Below are 10,356 nucleotides of genomic sequence, written 5' to 3'. Positions count from 1 at the left end.
ACAGAAATAGGAGAGTGACATTAAATGTTGAAAATTAAAAGAGGAGAATTAAATATGGAGAAAATACCTTTTTAAGAGCTGCCTGTTCTTAAGCAGATGGGAGAAAAATTGGAGAAAGACAACTTAGCTGGCTCCAAAATATCAACTCACATCCTCCTTTCTGTCATGAATAAGAAACCTTTTATTAATTTTTTTTTTCTAGGAAAGGTTCTTGAAACTATGTAATGCTTAGGCTTGAATATATGGTTAGGAAGTGGCATTCTGTGGGGCCTTTCTTTGACTGAGTGCTCTTAATGAGTCAGTGCAGTGCTGATGGGGTGAGAGCGCTGTGCAGGATGAAGTGTTTGTGTGGCTGGAGGCCTGAAATAGTTTGGTGTTTTCTCTGTAGCTGTCAAGTGGGAGTACGGGGAGCTCAAAGAAGTGACTGATAAGCAGCCAGATAATAGGCTCATGATCAGAATGTCAGAAATCCATCAGAAAGAAAGCAAAGGCTTGCACTAGGCATGTGTGGTCTCAAATGAGAAGCAGCGCAGAAAATATCCAAACATGACATGAATAGAAGCATAAATTGATCACACTGTACTTTTAATGACTGGTGTACACCTGCATGCTCTGCTTCCAAGCAAAATTAACGAATTTAAAAGATGTGTTTCAGTTCAGCTGCAGAAAGTGCTGCAGAAGTTTTGGTTAATGCAAAAGTTTTTGATTAAAGAATTGATTACGTTATATAAAGGTGAGGTGTGGGCTGGATTCTTTAAATTTCTATACTGTATAGTTAATTTCCCCTGAGAGCTACTGAATGAGTTGGCCAAAGTCATACAAAGCAGCCTTCTTTCTGCCACAATTAACATTTGGTTGAAGCATGATGCTGCTTTGATCTGAAGTCATAGTTGGCTTTTAGAAGTAAAAAGATGGATATAGATTTGATAATATTTTGATTTCTACCTTCATAACAATCAATTTCTGTTCTTCTACCTTTCCCAGGGACTGCTGTTTTGATGTTTTAGGATTTGTCAAAGAGAAGCAGGAAGCTGAATTGTAGTGTGTACCCATTTTTGTGAAGCCACAGTTCCTCAGGTCCCAGCCCTCATCTTGAGGCCAAATCTGAGGTTAGGTCAGGTAACTCAGGAACAATTGAGTTATGAAAATCTCCAAGGTGGCTCAACACCAACTGCTTCAGCACCTGTTTCACTGTTTGTCAGAAAGATGTTTCTTAGTTGTTAAGCAGCCTAAGGAGAGCATTACAGGTTCTCTCTGTGTATTCCAGTAGTTTTCATTCTGTGGATCTCTCAAGGAGTTCCTGGGTAACAAGAATCATTTAAATGTTTGGAATATTTTATGTTGTTTACCCTTTTTAGTAAATGTCCTCCCTAAACAGGTGTATCCCTACTCTGTCTATCTTAAGCTATTGAAAATCAGCTCATGCCTGATTCTTTTCTCACTGATTTAGTTGGAGGGTTGGAATAACCAACCTTTGGTAAAATAGGATTTTCAGACTTTAAATAAAACTTTGTAGTTATGCAAGCTAAGAGAGGGATATCAAATTTCATACTTCATGGTGATACGCTGATCTTCACAGGAGTTCAGGAGAAAGTTTTCTTTGGATTTAGGCACTTGCTGCTCTTCAGTTTCTGTGTAGACCTCACGGAAAGGTTAGGTTGCTAATAAATGAAACCTGCTGGATTTGAAGGATCTCCTTACCAAATCCTGGATGCTCTTCCTCAAATCCCCTGCTTGTTCACAGTAATATGATGGAGTTTGCAGGTCCTCATGGAGTTCACTTTTGCAGTCTTTTGTAGTGAAGCAAGTTCAGAGTGTGCTTTTAATGAGTGATGGTGCAGTAAGATAGAGGTAGGAAGGAATACTCAAGACCTGGCAGATACAACTGTATCATCCAAGCAGATGTCTCAAGGAGAGGGGAAGGAGGTGATCAAGGCACTCTTCCATCTCTGCAGTGGGCAATGAACTTGTTCCATTCTGAATGTGGAAAAAAGACCACATTTGATGTGGTCTGTGACTCGTCGTATCACTGCGTATCACAGTTGTGTGTTGGAATTTGAATTATAATCTTGAAACCAGTTACATTCTCCAAAAGTGGAAGTGGCAGATCAATATTGATTGAGAATTCAGGATTCCATCACAGACAGTGATGTCATCTCACTAGGTGGTGCTACAGAATCATTTTGCCCAGAGAGAGCAAAAATGAGCTTTGTGTAATGATTAATGGCTACTGTATTTCTGAGAAAAAAGTTGAATTAGATGCTAGAGTTCTTGTCTGAGAAAGTTATGGGGTTTGTACTTAAAACTTTTTAATACATTGAATCTGAACTATAATAAATAATTTTAGCTGAGGAAGAGTTGAGGTAAATCATCATTATATGAGATGAAATGTAAAATGCAGATTTTCAATCTCAGATTAAGGAATAAGGTAAAAGGTGAAAAATAGGAACAACAAAGAAAAGGCAGAAAAGGGTGAAACTATGCTTGCTATGAGAAAATATTTTCAAGGTTTTGATGGGACTCATGGTGCTGTATCACCGTGATGGAGATTGACTTTTTGAAATATTTTGCTTTGGAATGCTGTTGATTTAAATGATCTCTTGCTATTTTGCTCTTTCCTGAATATTAATGGTCAAATTGAAAGGATGAGGTTTTTTAATAGACATTTAATTAACAAAATATTCATTTATATTCTCATAAAATTTGGGATGCAGAGAGCTCATTTACAAAGTGATAGCAGGAGCCTGCAATATGAAGAATCATTGTCCAAATCTGAAGTAATCTCAGTGCATGCTAAGCATAGAAGTAATATTCCCCACTGTTATTCCAAATTCCTATTCTTATAGTTCCCCAAGGGGAGGTACAACTCCCCTTGCTCTTACCCTAAAATGACAAGGAGAAAATGCAAGATTAAATTGAGTTTAATCAAGGTCTCTGCAAAACCAAGGACTCAGTGCAATACATGAGCTAAAACATAAAGTATCGAAACAGGGGAAAAAGTGCTTAGTAATATTATTGTCTTCACTGAGCACGAGCGCATCAATAATACCACCTGGGCATGTCAGATGGATCAAGCAGCAAGTTCAAATATTTTGGATATAGGTCATAAGTATTCATCGCTACCTGCAGAACCCGACAGTTCATGGACAGAATTAGGCAAAATGAGCCAAAGAGGTTGAATACTGAGAATAACACCTACAGCTTTCACTGCAGATCCTGGAGGATCTGTTATATTTTAGTCTCCAATCTGAATACAACTACAGTCATAAAGAGACAGTTTATCCCTTTGAGAGGGACTGCTGCTATGAATGCTTAGCATACAGAACAGCCTCAATTGCGGGTCAGCCATGGCTGATTTCTATGAAGCCAAAAGCTGTCTGAGGTTTCCCTGATTTAAACATGCAAACCACCGAGTGTGTTGCCAAGAGCGATTGGTATGCTGTCCTGTGTTCTCTTCTGAGAGCCCCATAAGAACATTAAGTATAGCCAAGCAGAACTAGGCAAATAATGGATTTTTTTGCTTGACTACTGAAACAAAAGGAAGGTAAAAAGAATTTAAGAAAAATAAATCAATCTGACACAGGTTTGTGGGTTTTTTCAGAGGCACTTTAAATAATATCCCTTGGAGGAAAAAATATAAATACTTGGCAGAAGTGTTTTTTTTTTTAACTCTTTAATTTTTATAAAATTATATTTGACATAATGCTATTTGAATGTGAAAAGTTGTGAAATTTTATCTTGGAAGTGTATAAAATTGCTGGTATTTCCACGATTTTTCATTTGAAAATGGATGACCTGCTTCATATAAACATGTGACATTTTTATGAGAGTTCTTGCCCTTGCAAGGAGCTGCAGCTCTGTCTCATAGTGAATATGATATTCATTAGTGGAACTAGAGCAGAATTCAGAATGGGAAATGGGCTATTTGAGATAGAATTGCCAAATGTCTAGCTGTGTTCTTTTCTGTTACTAGGACTGCTTCATCATCCTGCTCTTATGGCTTATACACATTGATGCATGACATGATTTCTATGATAGAAACACAGAATTTATTTGTGTAAATGGTGTAATCTCATTGTTTAGTACATAGCTTTCTTCTCTTAAATACCCCTGCCTAAAATCAGAATAATTTTTATTGAATAGTTTAAAGCTGCACTTAGCATTATTAATGTTGTCACAAATCATAACTATTTTGAGTTAAATATGAGTTTTGTGTTTATTTCAGTGAATATGATGTTCAGTTTTAATCATCCTTTCACAATAATCTTGGGTTGTTTTTTTTTTTTTCTGGGTGAATGAAGAACTACTATTCAGGGGAACAACTCAGGGGAAATTGTTTTGATCTCTAGGATGTCTGGCATATTGCACTTAAAATATTTGTTTATGAACAGAATTTATTGGAAGTATTGGAATTTAGCTAAAAGTTAAGATAAAGCTGCCCTAGCTTTCAATTCCATTGTAAGGCAGAAAATCAGTAGAATTGGATAGAAGCCTTAATGTAGTTTAGTCACCAAGGCTAAAAGAGAGATCCTGGTCCAGCCTGCACAGCTGCTCTGAGAGAATATATCCTCTGCTGAAGGGGGAAAGAAGATCCTAGCAGGATAATGACCTGGGCTGGTGACAGCTCAAGTTACTAGAGGTGTTCCTGGGTTTGGGCTGCTCTCTGTGCAGTGCCAGCTGTGCTGGCTCAGGGAACCCAGGCCCTGTCATCCTGCTCCTGTGCTCGGGCTGCTGCTCCAGCAGTGTCCCCAGGGCCAGCACAGCAGGCTGTTCCCTGTGCGCGCCAGGGGTAAGTTCAGCCCTGGATTGCAGGGTGCACTGCTGACTGCAGAGGTGCAGACAGCACAGCAGAGCACGGAAATTGAGTCTGGGGATCAGCCAGCCCATGTTAGTGCCTCAAAGGAGAAAGCCCTCTGTGTGCTGGAGATGGTGATACTGACCCAAGATAGGGATTTCACGACAGATCAGTCTGAAGGGGCATCACGTGGCTTCAAAACCCTCTCAAATCAGTTTCTTTTCTCCACAGCCAAAGCATCGAGCTAATGATGCCAAAGGAGGAAGATTTAGCTTAGATGCTATGGCAAAACTAGAAAAGACATAAAGCTGATAGAGTGTGTCACCCTCAGTGGTTGCTCCAGCTTTCTCCTTGTTTTTACCCAACCCAGGACAGATTTTAGAGAGAGAAGAGGGGCTATATATATGACCTATCTATGTTACATATACACATTACTACACATTTTTGTTGTATGATATACATACTGGCATTTAATGCAAATTAATAGACTTTTAAATAATTAATTTTTGTTATGAGATTTATTCATAATGAATTCCAATTTGGCAGTCCCCTGCAGTGCTTAATATTACATCTGCTTAATAAGCAGGATGATAATTCTGCAAACCGTATCCAGATTATTTGCTGAACCTTGGAGCAAGTGGCTGTGAAAATAAATGTATTACCAGAAATGAATATTGTAGTACAACATACACATTTTGTATTGTAGTTAGTTTGTTTGACTCGGCTCGTTGACTGCTTTAAGGAAAAAAACCCACAAACCTCAGAAAACCAGCCACCCCAAAAAACCAAAATTGTATTCTTTTTATTGTTTTTTACCAACTTTTACTTTGTCTTTCATAGCAATAACAGCAGTTCTTTCTCTTTTTTTTCTTTTTAAAAAAAAAATTTTTTTTTTTTTTTCTAAAATGTGTTAGATTATCATCTAAAGCCCTTATTGCAGTCTTGTAGAGATTTGTCCCAGGTGGAGCTACACCCTGGCATTACAGACCTCATTCCACTGATTCGGCTCTAAGTAAGGAATCCCGCAAGGTTACCTGGCTGAGATAAAATTATGAATGATTTGTAAACTGGAATTCCCTGGGGTATTTGAAGGTTCTGATTAAGTGGTTGAGAATATGATCACCTGGACCAGAGGGAATGGTTCTTTGAGCTGCAGGTTACACCAATCTGGAATCTGATTGACTGTCATGTAAATAGGTCCTTTCAGCTAAGAAAAATGAAAATTTAGCAGTTCAGTTTTATACCTTGGTTTAAGAAAAACTCTATGTTCCTAATATAAGCAAAAACTCAAATCTTACTTGCTTTTATGAATCTTTAGTTCTCTATCTCTTTTTCTTAATGCCATGTCTTTCTTTCTTTGGATATGAACAAAGTCTCTGAGGCATAGCTTATTCTTTCAGCTCTGTGTCACCTTTTTTTTTTTTTTTTAAAGACCCTCTCAGTAGTCTTTTGAAAACAAAAGTTTATATTTTGCTTTAAATTAAGTACTTGATGTGGGTTTTGTGTGTAAGGTAAGTTCTTGCCAGACTCACTTTTTGCCTTGCTTTAAATTTCTGGTAAAAATTTGGCTTCAGCACCACTGTTAATTTATTTATTGTGTGTTAATTTATTAACAAATCCAAAATCATACCCCCCCCCCCCCCTATATTTTATGTTTTCAATCCTTAAAAGAATGAATATCCATGACAGTTACTAAGTCTTTTATTTACTGTCTTCTTGCTTAGCTCACAGGCTTGTATTGCAAAACTTAAGGCAAAGGACAGGTAAAACTCAGGCAGTGTCTGGTAGGACAAGCTAATTATATAAATATGTCTTCAGAAACATTTCCTAGTCTTTCCATCCCCAGTATTTTTTTAAAAAAATTATTTAACTGGAGAAATTATTTGTTCTTGCTCACTCATGCCATCACTTGTATCTAAACTGAAGCTATTCTTATGTTTTTAATGCCTTTAGAGCCATTGCTACTCAGCTGGGAACTGATTTCATTAGTGGCTAGTAGGAGCATTTTCCTTAAAAATACTAATTGCATAGGCTAGCTACCGTGTGAAAATGTAGATTGTCTTGCAGTAATCAGAAAAGAATGAGAAACTTTTGGGTCAGAGTTGGGTGGTCACCATCTGAATGAGCAGCTTGGACTGCCTAGCTAAATGAGAGGGGAATGCTAAATAATAGCATAATGACATTGGAAGAAAGTTAAGCAAAAAAAGACTGAGATGTGGTTATGTAGAACATATGTATTTAATTCATTTTATGTTTCTGATTTTTCTTGCTTTGAATAAGAAAATTGGAGAGGAATTTCAATGACACAAAAATAAAATTGATGGAGATGATAAGCTGTATGGACACAAGTTATTAGGACAAGTAAATCCATATTAGAAGCAGTAGCTGCAATAAAGTAAATGAATATTGTAGTTTTTAACAAGATTAACTGACAAGTAACTTGTGGGTTCAGTAGAAAATGCAGTCAAGCATAAACTCTTTTTCTTTCTCATGCCGAGTAAAGTGCTTATTCTGACGATTAGAGCCTCTAAGTGGCTATTGCTTAGTGTTTCTCATCCTCTGGACTTCGATATTCCCTCTGTGAATTAATCAAAAGCCAGGAACTTTTAAAATATGGCAATTGTATTGCTTTTCATATTTTTGATACAGAAAATTTGAAAAAAAAATCCTGAATTTTACTAATATACAGAAATACAGATACCTTTTATGTCTTGTACATTGCTATTGAATGTAGAAATGGTGAACAATGTCAGTGGTTTCATTAGTTGCTCACTGGGGGCCTCTAGTCTTGTGGTTGAGTTTCACTGACAAGAGGTCTTCATGTTTAGAAACATTCCTGAGGCCTGGTCATGAGCATAATTTATGTCACTTGGGACAAGGAATGAAATACATATATATAAGGATTTATATAATCAATGAACTGCTGTAAAAATGATAAGCCTTATTTGTTGAAAGCACAGCTGTATTGCATGCACAGTATAAAAAGGTATTTCTCCCTTGAAGTGGGTTTTATAAAGATAAATTTTAGGACTATCATTTGGCAAGGTTCTTGGCATCTCTTCAGCTTTCATTGTAGCATGCAGAGCCATAGATACTCTGAGCACCTTTCAAGACGTAGTAATTCCCGCTGTCTTAATTTTTGGGAAGACTGATTTTGGTACATGTGGTGAGTTTTTTGTTACATAGATTTTATTTTTTTTTTTTTTCCCTTTGTTTGTGTTCTGTTGTTGACTTGGTTTGTGTTTTAGCCTTGGTTCTGTGTTGGGGTTTTTTTAGCAGTGGGTGGGAGGGAAAGACTGACTTGTTTGTTTGAATATTCCACTGTTCATGAATCTGTGTGTGCTAAACAGAATACTGCAGTCCTGATGTCTGCTGTGGTTTTCCATCACTTGTTTATAGGAGTGTTACCTGAATTTGACCATGACTCATTATGCACGTTTCATTTGCATGTGTAAATTGCCAAGTAAGGTTAGAGGTTTTGAAAGATCAAAGCTTATTCCAAGCCTGATATCCTCCTAAAATTAAATCCCATGTGCTGCAGGACATAGAGGATTTTACAGACTGATTTGATCCATGTAGTAGCATAGAAACCGTAAATGTGAAGTATTTTCTACATGACATTAGAGAAAAGAGAATGGGCGGGATGAAATCCATTGATGCCATCCACAGTTCTTCATAGTTTACAATAGTTATTAACTTAATCATTTACCTGACCATAGCATTTCTTTATCTCTCTTCTTTGCTGAGATTTTCTAGTGTCTATTATGATATACTGGTTACTTTGTTTTACTTAATTTTATGTAATGATATTCACCCTTTCTAAAGGTGAAATTCCAAAAAATAATTCAGGGCATCCTCTCTCCCTCACCTCAATAAGGTGGCCTTAGGGGAGGCACTATGAATAAGTTATAATTTACTTTACAAATATTCAAATTCCTCAGTATAATTCGACTCCTATTTTCTGTTCAGCCACTTGGAGCCTGTGATATCTCATTTCATTGTGTGGCCTTCTATTGAATAGTCTTCATGTCAATCTCTTTCCATGAGTGGGGCTGGTTAAGGGCGTGGGTATGAAACGTTCCAACCTGTTTATTCAACCAACTCCAGAGTTAAAGTCAACACATGTTTGATTAGAAGCATGCTGAATTTTTTTTATCAGGATATTACCGCTGTCATTGTACAACATCTACTATGGAAGCATCACCAAAAGATAAATTCACCTTAGAAAGAAACAATAATATTTATATTGATATGAAAACTGGTGATCTTTATTGGGAAGAATATACTGTTCTTTATTTTTCAATAAAACACGTCAATATTTCCTTCCTTACATTTAGCAAACAGCAGATTAATATTTTAACATAGCTATTTTCGAACAGTTTGCTGTATAACTTGAAGGCACACTCAGATTTCTTTCCTGGTTTTAAAGAATGACAGCAAAAGCACCTTTATCTGACATTTAGGATGATTAAATTTTGAAAAATCACTTGGCATATTCAGCATGACTCCACAGGGTACTTTTGCTTTATAAGGCAATGGATCATGTTAGCTTAACTTATATTTAAGATTTGCTGGACTGATATTATTGTGTTAGACAGTATTGCTGAAATGGAAACATAAAATTTTGCTGCCAGGAGATCAAGTCTGTGCCTGCCCTACACTATAAATTAGTTCCATAAAGTTTTAAAATGCAATATTTGCTCTAACCCAACTATTGCGGTAAGCCAGCAAATTGTGTTTAAATATATATAAAATTAAATCCCAGAACAAAAATGTGTGCATTGCTCTTTTTGCCATCTCAGAAGTTATACAAGATACACTGCTGTATTAAAATAACAGTCAACCTCAACTGAATATGTTTAGAGATATGAATAATTTTCATTCTTTTTAATCCATGACACTGATGTAGAAACAGATTTTGGAGTATCAAAACTTTTTCACTTGTGTTCCTAGATGGTAATGTGTTTGTTGTGTCTTACTGGGTTGAGTCCAAAGCAACGGTGCTAGAAAAAAAAGTGTTCTTTTAAGAAGTCATGGACCTGAAATTTAATTTCATTAATCTGAAAAAAACCCACCTGTATTAATTTTTCTACATTTCTGTGCTTTACATTGCTCAATATTTGAGCAATGCTATTTACTGCCATTGGGCTGGGATTGTGGTGAGGGTGTTCTGCACAAGCCCTCGGTACAGTCTCCTTTCTGACTTCACCTTTCACCTTCTGAGCAGTGGAGGCAGAAAGCCAGCATGGAGGTTCCTACAGATCCCCTTGGCATGCCTGCTTGAGCCATTTGAACTTCCCTGGTTTGCTTTTCTCCAGAGCAGGGTCCTGTTGTGCCACTTGATTGAACAGAAATAGCTTCTGTTAACATGCAACCTCTGTGGGTCATGGAAAATCCTTTTTTCATCAGAAGAGTTTGTCTCAAAGCTGGGAAACAGGCACTTGTCTTTGTCCTGAGAAACAGACTAGCTGGGTTAAGAGAATGCTGGGTTTCCAGCTTTTCTAATCACAAAGATGTACCTCTCACAATAGATTTGTGGAAGAGAGGAGCCAGCAAGTCCT

This window comes from Hirundo rustica, chromosome 9 (genome assembly GCF_015227805.2).
Source record: "Hirundo rustica isolate bHirRus1 chromosome 9, bHirRus1.pri.v3, whole genome shotgun sequence".
Classification (NCBI taxonomy): domain Eukaryota; kingdom Metazoa; phylum Chordata; class Aves; order Passeriformes; family Hirundinidae; genus Hirundo; species Hirundo rustica.
The sequence above is the reverse complement of the archived record's forward strand: the minus strand, read 5'-3'. Positions refer to the sequence as shown.